Here is an 11,820-nt window from a genome sequence, read left to right on the forward strand (position 1 = left end):
AGTCACAGAGTCGGAGCCAGGATTTCTGTCGAGGGAGGTCAAAATTTGAAGAAAAACTAATCGAAAGGGTTCAACATCTACAATATATACATAAAAATCCTTTAATTAATCATGTATTAATAGTATAATTTTCTGTCGAAAAGGATTCAGATGAAACCTCTAGTAAAAGGCTGGCTCCACCCTACATCCAGACACCTCTAAAAAATTTTGCCACGTCAAGAGACTAGTTGAGGTGTCTTACCTTCTCAAAGTTGAAGTAATTTAATTGTCAATTATTGAGGCCAAATTAAGTGTATATCTATGTTACTATGTATTCTGCCTAATTAATTTGTATGATTTGAGTTATTCAAGTATGTAACATATTGTACGTATAGTACTTCAAATTAGTACGAAACAACTTGGAAAATCAATATTATCATTGTATTAATTGAGATACAAATATTGTAATATGGGAATATAATTATGCTACATTTTTGGAGTTATTGAAAGCTATATATCACTAAGTAACTTGACCCCTCCATTATGTTTATCAATGATAGCAAAATAAGTGGACATTACATGAAAAAACAAGTAGAAAGGACATGTGAAGTACCAATCAATTCACATATATCACAGCTAGAATTGTGTGGAAGATTTTAAAACTATTGTCGTATTTTCATCTAGGCTAGCAAGTTATGAATAGAAATACATAGACCAACACTTTCAAAAATCTCTTTGATTGTTCTTCAATATATATTGGATGAGACGGATCCTTAGATTAATCAAGATCTTTCATGCAATTAATTAAATGTATAGTCCTTTCAATGGTTTCTTAGGGATCGATTCACTTTTGATAGATTTATGGAACGCACAATAATCTTTTATTAATAGATAATTGTTATAAACCAAACGGGAGAGCTCAACCCAAAAGACTAGTCTAATAGGTGGGAGAACCCATTTGGCTTATAATCCCCTTAGAATTTCTCTATTTTTTCCAATATGGGACAATTGGTTCATAACAATTGCCTCCGCTTGAGAACCAGCGACCTCGTTGGTCACGACTGGTACCCCTCTTAGGTCCAGGCCACCACTCCTGGCGCACAGGCCAACATTCCGAGTCGTGGCTCCACGCGTGGATCGATCCTCGTTGGTCACGGCTATGCCCAATTGGTCACAGCTGGCACCCCTCTTGGGTCTAGGCCACCACTACTGGCATACAGGCCACCACTCCGAGTCACGGCCCAACACATGGCTCCCTACACGTGGATCAATCCTCGTTGTTCATGGCTGGTACCCCTCTTGGGTCCAGGCCACCACTTCGAGTTATGGCTCCACGCGTGGATCGATCCTCCTTGGTCACGGCTATGCCCAGTTGGTCACGGCTGGCACCCCTCTTGGGTCCAGGTCACCACTACTGGCATACAGGCCACCACTATGAGTCACGGCCCTATGCGCGGCTCCCTACAGTACGTGGATCGATCCTCGTTGGTCATGGCTACGTCCAGTTGGTCACAGTTGGCATCCCTCTTGGGTCCAGGCCACCACTCCTAGCGCGCAGAGCACCACTCCGAGTCACGGCTCATCGCGTGGAACTCTCAAGGAAAGCACCAATGTTATAAACCAAACAGGAGAGCCCAATCCAAAAGACTAATCTTTTGGATTGGGCTCTCCCGTTTGATTTCTAACAAATCAATTCACTTTTGATAGATCTATAGAACGCACAATAATCTTTTATTAATAGATAATTGTTTCTCTACTAAAATGTTGGAAAAGTCAGAGAAAATTACACGTATTCAGTATGAGCAACTTACATAAATGTAAGGGAGACCTAGGTTTGACACACAGAGGCGGAGCCGGCCCTCTTTAGGGGTTCGTCCGAACCACCTTCGACGGAAAAATATACTATTTATACCTAATTAAAATTATTTTTTATGTGGTTATAGTAGGTATTGAACCCCCTTCGACTTAGTTTTTTTTTAATATTGAACCCCTTACTTGAGTATTCAGTATGAGCAACTTACATAAATGTAAAGGAGACCTAGGGTTTGATACAACACTAGGAGAACTCACCCCAAAGGCTCATGATCTTATGCAGTGTTGGACTCAGGATTTAAGGAGTGTGGGTGCTTACTACAGGAAAAAAATAAAAAATCACCTCAACCAGGTTTGAACCCGAGCACACCTACCAATGGAGAGCCTTAAAGATCAACCTAAATGCCAGTGCACCTAACCAACTTCTTGTTTAGTGGGTGCTTTTATATAATTGTACCTATTCAGCGTCGAGTTTAGTGAGTACCGGAGAACCCAAAAATTATGCATAGATCCGCCCCTGATATCATGATCTCAATGTTGGGTTCAAATTGGATGTGTGTGAATGGAAAATGAAGAAATTATTGGAGGGAAGGTGAGGATTCATTAAAACGAAATTTTACTCATTTAAAGGGAAAGTCTACATCTCCCACATTGGTGGAAGAAAGCAACTTACTTGTGTTCTTATTAAGAAACACACCTTTATAGGGATAGTGAGATAAGAATAAAGAGGTGTCTTGCGTTGTCACTCGCTCGACTTTGACTTTGGATTTGAATTGGTCAAATGAACAAGAGAGATTAATTTTTTGGACAAAGTTTATTTGAGACTTAGAAAAACAAGTGAAATTTTAATCAAAAAATCCAACAAAAATATTTTCATCATGTATATATGTCATGCAAATTCATGCAGAAATGCACCTTGAAAGAGACGCAACCCTTCGAGAATGACACACTGTTTTGAAAAAGGGGTGACTGTTTGGTCGAAAATGACTGTTCAGAAAAGACACACTGTTTCGGAAGGCACAGACATGACTGTTCCGAAATGACACACCTTTCCATGAACCATTGCTTCCTTTCCGAAGGGACACTTGATGACTATAAATACTTGAACTTCTCGTCAGACATAGAATGAATTTTAAGTGCTGAAAAACATTGTTCTTCTTCCAAAAACTCTTTGTGATCATCAGCCTATGAGTGTGTTCGAGGAATCTAAGAGTGTTTGAGGTACCGCTATCTTCAGATTGTGAACCATGCTACCTTCAGATTGTGAACCATTTTATCCTGGTAGGAAAAATTTCACAACCTCGGGTACTTGAAGGGAATTAATTCCTTAAAGACACTCCGTCAAATCGGAGGACTTGGTTCTACTTGTGCTTCATCGTATTTCTTTAAAAAGAGTTGATAAATATACTTCTTTGATAGTTCATTTTGATTAGTCATTTTGAACTTGTGTTGAAGTTGTTAAACTTCACTGTTGTTCTTGAAACAGTCTTGAACTTAGATTGAAGTGTATTGTGCAAACATACAGATTGTGTACCCGAAACAATACCCACTCAGTGGTGGAGCCAAAATTTACATTAAGGGGTACAAAAGTGAGCACATAAACTAATCGAAGGGAGTTTAATATTTACTAGATATATAAAATTAAATAATTTTAATCATATACATACTATAATCTTTCGGGCCGGGTTTCTAATGAAATCCCTGAGTATATGCTAGCTCCACCCCGAGCCCAATGTAGTATGTATATATGGATACTATAATTGTCTATAAAGGCTATCAAAGTCATATATATGAAGACTACAACTATGAGACACTGAACTTAATATTATTCAATATCCATCTCTTCTGATACTACAAGAAAGTTATGTCATTGGACATTATAAATCTTTGCTGATTATTTGCAAAGAAATTAAAGAAGCTCTAGATGTCTAGTCATCCACTTCCTGTGATTATTTGCAAAGGAGATGAATGTTAAAGTGTGTGTACTTTAACTATTTTCATTAAAATTAAAGATTTTATGGATCTACTAATAAAACGTTTTGCTACTTACACTTGAAAAAGCTAACTCTTATGTCTCATCGATCAATCGTTTCATATAATTAATTTGCAAATATAATTAAGTGATTGTACTTTGTATGTGATAGGTTAGGTACATATCAATAGCCATCAATGTTAAAGACATATAATAGCTATGTCCCATGTTTCCGTAGTGAAAGATTTTGTTACTATGCTTAATATATCTTAATTAGACATATAATTTGATGTAGTTGTAATTTTATGGGGTTTTAATATTTTTAAATTAAATAATAATAAAAAACTTTATCATAACGGTCCAATGAGGAATCGAACCCCATCAATGAGAGCGATAAAGCTAATAAATCAAGACTTATTATTAATAAATCTTATCACCTCAACATAATTTTTTGACCGACGTTTTGTCAGAAATTCTTTAACGACGAGCTTGATGAAATAGGCATAACTTTACTATGAACACATGAAGCAGTCGACTGGATTAGATATTTTTAGCTATGCAATAAATAAAATTAGTTAGCCAACTGTAAAAGTTAGTTACAGATATTTTGTAGATGACAGCTGTAGATATTTGGTAGATGATAGCTGTATACAAAGTAGTATAAATGTACTGTGATAAGGACAAAAGCAGTTATCAATTCATTTTTCTTCCATCATCAATCAATAACATCTCTTCTATTCTTCCTGTTTCTTCTTAGCTCAAGCTCAACATCAATGGCCGTCAATCGCAGTTGAGCTTCTAATATACAAATTCTATCATGGTATCAAATCCCTTGACCACATTTGTAGCTTCAGTTTAATCGATCTTATAGGGTGTTAATAGTCGACGAACGATCACTGTAGTTGCTTAATCAACATAACAATGGCAGCCACTAAAATCGATCCTACTCATCCGTTTTTTCTTCATCCTTCTGATACAATTGCAGGTCCAATTATACCCATTCAGTTATTAGGATCTGAGAACTATTCTGCCTGGAGCAAGTCCATGCGTATCCAATTGATTGGTAAGAATAAGCTGGGGATCGTTGATAGAACCTGGAAAAAGGGGGATTTTTCTATGGATTTAGCTCATCAGTGGGACAGATGTGATGCAGTAGTTATTGGTTGGATCCTAGGCTCAATATCTCTGGAATTACACACTGGCATTCTTTATGCTCCAAGTGCAAAAATTATCTGGGATGATTTACAAGAGAGGTTCGACAAAGTCAATACATCTAGAGTTTATCAGCTGCATCGCGAGATAGCAACTCTAATTATAGGATCTGATAGTATCTCCATTTATTTCTCCAAATTGAGGTATCTCTGGGTAGAATTTGACAGCATGATACCTCCTTCTTGTGATTGTGCGAAATCTAAAGGTTTTTTGTTACACATGGAAGGGTTAAAGGTATTGCAGTTCCTTATGGGACTCAATGAGAGTTATGAGCAAGCTCGCAGCTAAATATTAATGGCTAGTCCTACTCCTAACATTAACAAAGCTTACTCTATGTTAATTGAGAGGAAAAGTCAAAGATCGATTGCTAGTTCCTCCATTTCTGGAGAAAGGATAGAATTGGGGGCTATGATGGATGGGAAAGACAACTCTTATCATAAGCCACAGAAGAACTGGCAATTACAGTTTGATTTTTGCAAGCTTAAAGGTTATACAACGGATACTTGCTATCGCTGGGTTGGACATCCACCTGGCTACAAAGGGAAGAAGAAGGACGGAATTCCCAGTGGTCCAACTGCACATCATGCAGCTGCTAATCCTATTACTGCACCGATATACATAGGCACCATAGCTCATAATGCTCCTCCTAATGACTCTAATTCATATGTAAATGCAGGATATTTTCAAGCTAGATGTTCTACTAGTTGTCAACTGCAACACGAGATTTTCCCCAAGCACCCCATCTCACTGAGGATCAATATGACAAGATAATGATGATGCTTGACAAAGATAGTTCACAACCTGGTATGGCAAACATGGCAGGTATTACTTTTCATACTTTTTCCACTGTAGAGCAAGTACGATGGATCATTATTACAGGTGCAACCAATCACATGTCTGCTAACTTAGGTGCTATGAGTGCTATAGAGAAAGTACCTACACTATCTAATCAAAGATTTTATTTACCAAATGGTGGGATTACACTGGTCACACACACAGAAAAATGTAGAATTAGAGACATAGGGGTGATCAAGAATGTGTTGTACATACCTGAGTTTAAGTATAATCTTCTATCAGTCTCCAGGATAACAAGGGAACTTAGTTGTTTTGTTTTTTTCTATCCTGATTTCTACTTATTTCAGGACCTTTCTACTGGGATATTGAAGGGGATTGGTAAAGAAACTGATGGATTATACTTACTGACTGTCCACACATCTACAGACAATAATATTCCTGTTGTTTCAGCTGTTACAACACATACTGCAACAAATAAAAATACAGATATTTCTCTGTGGCATAGAAGACTGGCTCATCCTTCTAGCAATTATCTGAGGTTACTTTTTGGTTATAATGTAGATGTTTGTAAATCAGTCTTATCTGACTGTGAAGTCTACCCTTTTGCTAAACATACTAGACAGTTTTTTCCTCTTAGCACTAGTACCTCTCTTAAGTGTTTTGCTTTACTTCATCTTGATGTTTGGGGACCCTATCATACTAACACTTTTGATGGGAATAAATTCTTTTTGACTATCGTAGATGATTATTCCCATATCACTTGGATTTTTCTGCTCAAATTTAAGAGTGATGTGCTATCTGTATTAAGAATATTTCTTAAAATGATACACACACAATTTAATGCAATAGTAAAAGTGATTAGGACAGATAATGAAGAAGAATTCACTAGCAATCGTATCAACGATATTTTTAATGATCTTGATATTATTCATCAGGGAACTTGTGCTTACACCCCTCAGTAAAATAGTGTAGCTGAGAGGAAACATAGGCACCTACTTGAGGTGGCAAGTGCGTTGCCATTTCAGAGTCATATACCTTTGAAATTCTGGAGTCATTGTATATGTGTTGCTGCTTATGTCATTAACAGGCTTCCCTCAGTAGTTCTTGGCGGCAAATCTCCTTATGAGTTATTTTTTGGGAAACAACCTTCTCTTGTTCATATGCGAGTCATTGGTTGTTTGTTTTATGCAAGTATTTTGCCCTGATTGGATAAGTTAGCTTCCAGAGTTGTTCTTTCAGTTTTTATGGGCTATTCCACAGTAACTAATGGCTACATTCTATTTGACATTGCTAAGGAGAAGTTTTCTGTTAATAGAGATACTATTTTCAAGAACATATTTTTCTCTTCAAGACCTCTGTTGTTCCATCTACACAACATAATCAGTTTCTTTGGTCTTCTGATAATGACATATTTGTTGATCCTCCTCTTGGTCTTTCTTCTGCACCATTCACCTCTACTCTGCCAGCTTCTATTAAGGCAATTTCACCTGCTTTATCGATTGTTCCTGAGGTTTCTTCACTAGATTCTACTTCACCTCCTGCTCATATTGCTCTTAGGAGGTCAACTAGAATATCCAAGCAACCTCTTTGGCATGTTGATACTCCACCTTCTGCTACTATTTATCTTAGGAGGTCAACCAGAGTATCCAAGCAACCTCTTTGACATGTTGATTGTGTTACCAAAAAGCAGGCTGCCCATGCTCTTTATCCTATTAATGCTTGTTTATCATATGCACACCTTTCTCCTAGTCATCAAGCTTTTCTAGGTTCTCTATCACATATGCATAAACCCGCTTTTTATCATGAGGCTATACAAGATTGTAGGTGGATTGATGCCATAAATTCTAAGTTGCAGGATCGTCAGGACAATCACATTTGGGATCTAGTCCCTTTACCAGATGGTAAAACTGCTATTGGTTGTCATTGGGTTTACAAAGTCAAACTTAAAACTTCATGAGAGATTGAGAGGTTCAAGGCTCTACTTGTTCCCAAGGGTTATAATCAACAAGAGGGCCTTGACTACAGTGAAACCTTTTCTCCCGTAGTTAAGATTGCTACTATGAGCATAATTGGCACATTTATCAGCTTGATGTTTATAATACTTTTCTTCAAGGTGATTTGCATGATAAGGTTTATATGCAACTTCCTCCGGGCTTACCAAGTCATGGGGAGTCTGGTTTAGTCTGTAAACTTGCTAAGTCCTTTTATGGGTTAAAACAGGCCAGTAGATAATGGAACTTGAAACTTTCTGAGGCATTGATCACTTCAGGATTTATTCAAAGTGATTTGGACCATTCTCTATTCATCAAGAAAAAAGGAACCAATATAGTCATTATCTTGATCTATGTGGATGACATGTTAGTAACAGGTAGTAATTTTGGTCTTATTGAAGACACTAAATCCTTGTTACAGAAGGCCTTCAAGATAAAAGATCTAGGAGCTTTGAAATATTTCCTTGGGATGGAGTTCAGCAGATCTGCTAAGGGTATCTTAGTGAATCAGAGAAAATATGCACTTGAGATCATCTCAGATCTGGGAATTGGCTCAGCTAAACCAGCTATAAAACCTCTTGAAGTCAATGCAAAGTTGACAACATAAGAACTTGATGTGTTTACACAAATGACAGATGATGAAACATTGGAAGACAAGACACAATATCAAAGATTGGTTGGTAAGATGTTGTATTTGACACTAACCAAGCCAGACATAGCTTACTCAGTACAGAGTCTTAGCCAATTCCTACAGCAGCCTAAGAGATCAAACTGGGATGCAGCAGTTAGAGTCATGAAGTATGTAAAGAGAGAACCAGCCCTAGGAATCTTGTTAAGTAGTGAAACCTCTACTACATTGTCAATCTATTGTAATGTAGATTAGGCTTTCTGTCTAAATACCCAACGAACAGTATCAAGTTTTGTTATAAAGCATGGAAACTCACTAGTTTCTTGAAAATCTAAAAAGCAAAATGTGGTGATCAGAAGCTCAGCAGAAGCTAAGTACAGAAGTATGGCAAATACAGTCTCAGAAGTTGTATGGATAACAACTTTGTTAAAAGAATTGAATAATGAGGTTGCTACACCTGTGGTTGTATATAGTGATAGCAAAGTTGCATTACAAATAGCAGCAAATTCGGTGTTCCATGAGAGAACTAAACACGTTGAAATTGACTGTCATTTTATTAGACAAAAAGTTCAAAAGAAGCTGATCAAAACAGTACATATTGGTTCAAGAGATCAATTAGCAGATGTGTTGACTAAAGGATTGACAAGATGTCAACATGAATACCTAGTGAACAAGCTTGGTATGCTGAACATTTTCATACCTACCAGCTTGAGGGGGAGTGATGAAATAGGCATAACTTGACTATGAACACATGAAGTAGTCAGCTGGATTAGATATTTTTAGCTATGCAGTAAATAGAATTAGTTAGCCATGTGTAAAACTTAGTTACAAATATTTTGTAGATGACAGTTGTATACAGAGTAGTATAAATATACTGTGATAAGGACAAAAGCAGTTATCAATTCATTTTTCTTCCATCATCAATCAATAACATCTTTTCTATTCTTCCTGTTTCTTCTTAGCTCAAGCTCAACATCAATGGCCATCAATGACAGTTGAGCTTCTAATATACAAATTCTATCAGAGCTAATTTTTTACTAGACATCTGTCAGAAATTCAGATATTTTAATAGTCCCTAGACTAGTTATACCTACTACGTGGTTGATATGATATACATCTTCATTGATTAAAAAAAAAAGTTTAAAAAATAGCATTTAATTGTCCAACATGTTGAAAATCTTTCGTATAAATATCATTTATACATTAATGGGAAACAATTTGCTTTTCTTAGTATTTGTATGATCAATTCATCTAAAAGCGTATGACGACCAAATTGATCTATCAAACACTTTAAATGGTGTTAGAATTGGTCCAAAAGGTTTTCAAATTAGATATCAAGGTATGTAAGACACTACAAGAAAAGAAATAAGAAATTAGCGACAGACAAAATTCAAAGCTAAACAACAAAACTTCCATGCTAATTCATTTAGCTATCAGTGGCGAGCCAGCATGTTAACTAATAAGGGGGTTCAAAATTGAAAAATATGAACAAAAGAACTAGTCAAAGGAGGTTCAACGTATGTTATATATTGATGAAAAATAATTTTAATCTTGTATAAATAGTATAATTTTTCATCGAAGGGGTTCGGATAAACCCCCTCACTATTAGCTAGCTCCGCCTCTTTTAGCTATAGATTAGCGACAGGGGCGGCTCAAGCATATTGGAGGCATAACGCCAAATTAAAATCGGAGGCCTCACATTAAAAATAAAAAATTATATTTTCTTATTTAAAATCTATTTTTCTATCTTTTTGGGATGCAAAGTCGTTAATAATTTTTTAATAATCGATCTCTTCGAACAATTCATTTTCAATTGATAATATAGGCAATTTACTTAATCTTTCTTGAGATATTGTTGATCTTAAATAAGATTTTATAATTTTTAATTTTGGAAAAGCTTCTTTCCGCCGAAACGATTGTTACAAAAATTGTTAATATTATTCTATAAGCAATATAAACATTTAGAAACGAATCAAGTTTTTAAATTTGATTGAGTTTCTCGATTAGAGTATTATTCCATATATTTCAACTTATGCCATTTTTTTCACATTTCCGTTATCAAATTATCGATTTTTCTTTTTCTTTTAAGTTTTGAATGACCAAATTCATACTTTTTAGTTAGCATTTTAAGATCCTAACAAATATTCTAAATATTAGCTACAATATTAATTAAAAAAATAAATATAAAAAATTTAGAATAATATTACCCGATTTAAGAAATATGAAGATTTAATTTCAAAATATCTTTTGGATACTCTTTTCAAGTTAAAATTATCAAAATCTTAAGCCTTTGAATTGTTCAACTATGAACTCTTGAACTTAAGAGGAATAAAGTAAGAAAGAATAGAGAGAGTGAGAAATAAAAATTAAGAAAGAGATAAAAAAAAATGATAACCTAAAAAACAAAAAATAAGACTAACGTTCTTTTTTTCCATAGAAAATGTAAAATGTGGGTCATAAATGTGTAGGCGGCAACTTTTTTTTCAAAAAAAACTACTTTAATAATTATAAGAAAATGGGGCCCCAAATTTGGGGCTAAGGCAAGGACCTTTTTTGTTAAGCTGTCGAGCCGGCCCTGATTAACGATGAATTATAAGAATATCTGATTAGCTATGACCTATGCAGCGATTGATTAACTAGGATTTGTCAATAAATTTTGTAGCTAATTTCATGTTTTCTAGTAGTAAGAGATTACAAATTCAATGTCCAATAATTGTTTTAAAATATTTAGATTTCACAAGTAACTTTTTGTGCCAACATTATTACTCCCTCAGTCCTAAATTACCTGTCTTAAACTTTTTAATTTGATGTCCCATTTTACTTGTCTTTTTTCATTAATCAAGACAAGATATTTTTTTTTTTTTCATATTTTACCCTTTGCATTAATTATTTTTTCTTCAAATTAAATTTTAAATATTATTTAATAGGGGTATTATGATAAATTAGGCATGTTATTAATTATTTTTTTAATTAATATGTCATTTTAATTTATGATGGATAATTTGAGATGGGGGAATACAAGATAATTCAGCAAAGAAAATTGAGAAGAAAAAACTGTGACTGCCTAAGTATGAAAGTGTCTTTTAATTCTAAGTATGAGCATGCGTCAGTTGATGACTTGATGTGGTAGACTTTTGTATGGCTAAATAGTCAAAACAAAATCCTAAAGGACCCCATCTTCAATGATTTTTTAGTGAATTAATTATATGATTAATCAATCGCAAAAAAAAAATTTATGCACACTCGATGTTTGTTTTCTTCAAACATTTAATATATGAAACTTATTGGTCTGATCGAATCGAGGATTCGTAGATAGCCTAGTATGAGTGGTTTTAGAGTATGCGCTCCATTAAAGAGGACTTTATTCAAATGACTTAATCTCGAGATCTTTGTTTAAGCATGGGAAAACGGCCTTTGCTATTCCGTGACAA

Source organism: Capsicum annuum, chromosome 11, assembly GCF_002878395.1.
Source record: "Capsicum annuum cultivar UCD-10X-F1 chromosome 11, UCD10Xv1.1, whole genome shotgun sequence".
NCBI lineage: Eukaryota > Viridiplantae > Streptophyta > Magnoliopsida > Solanales > Solanaceae > Capsicum > Capsicum annuum.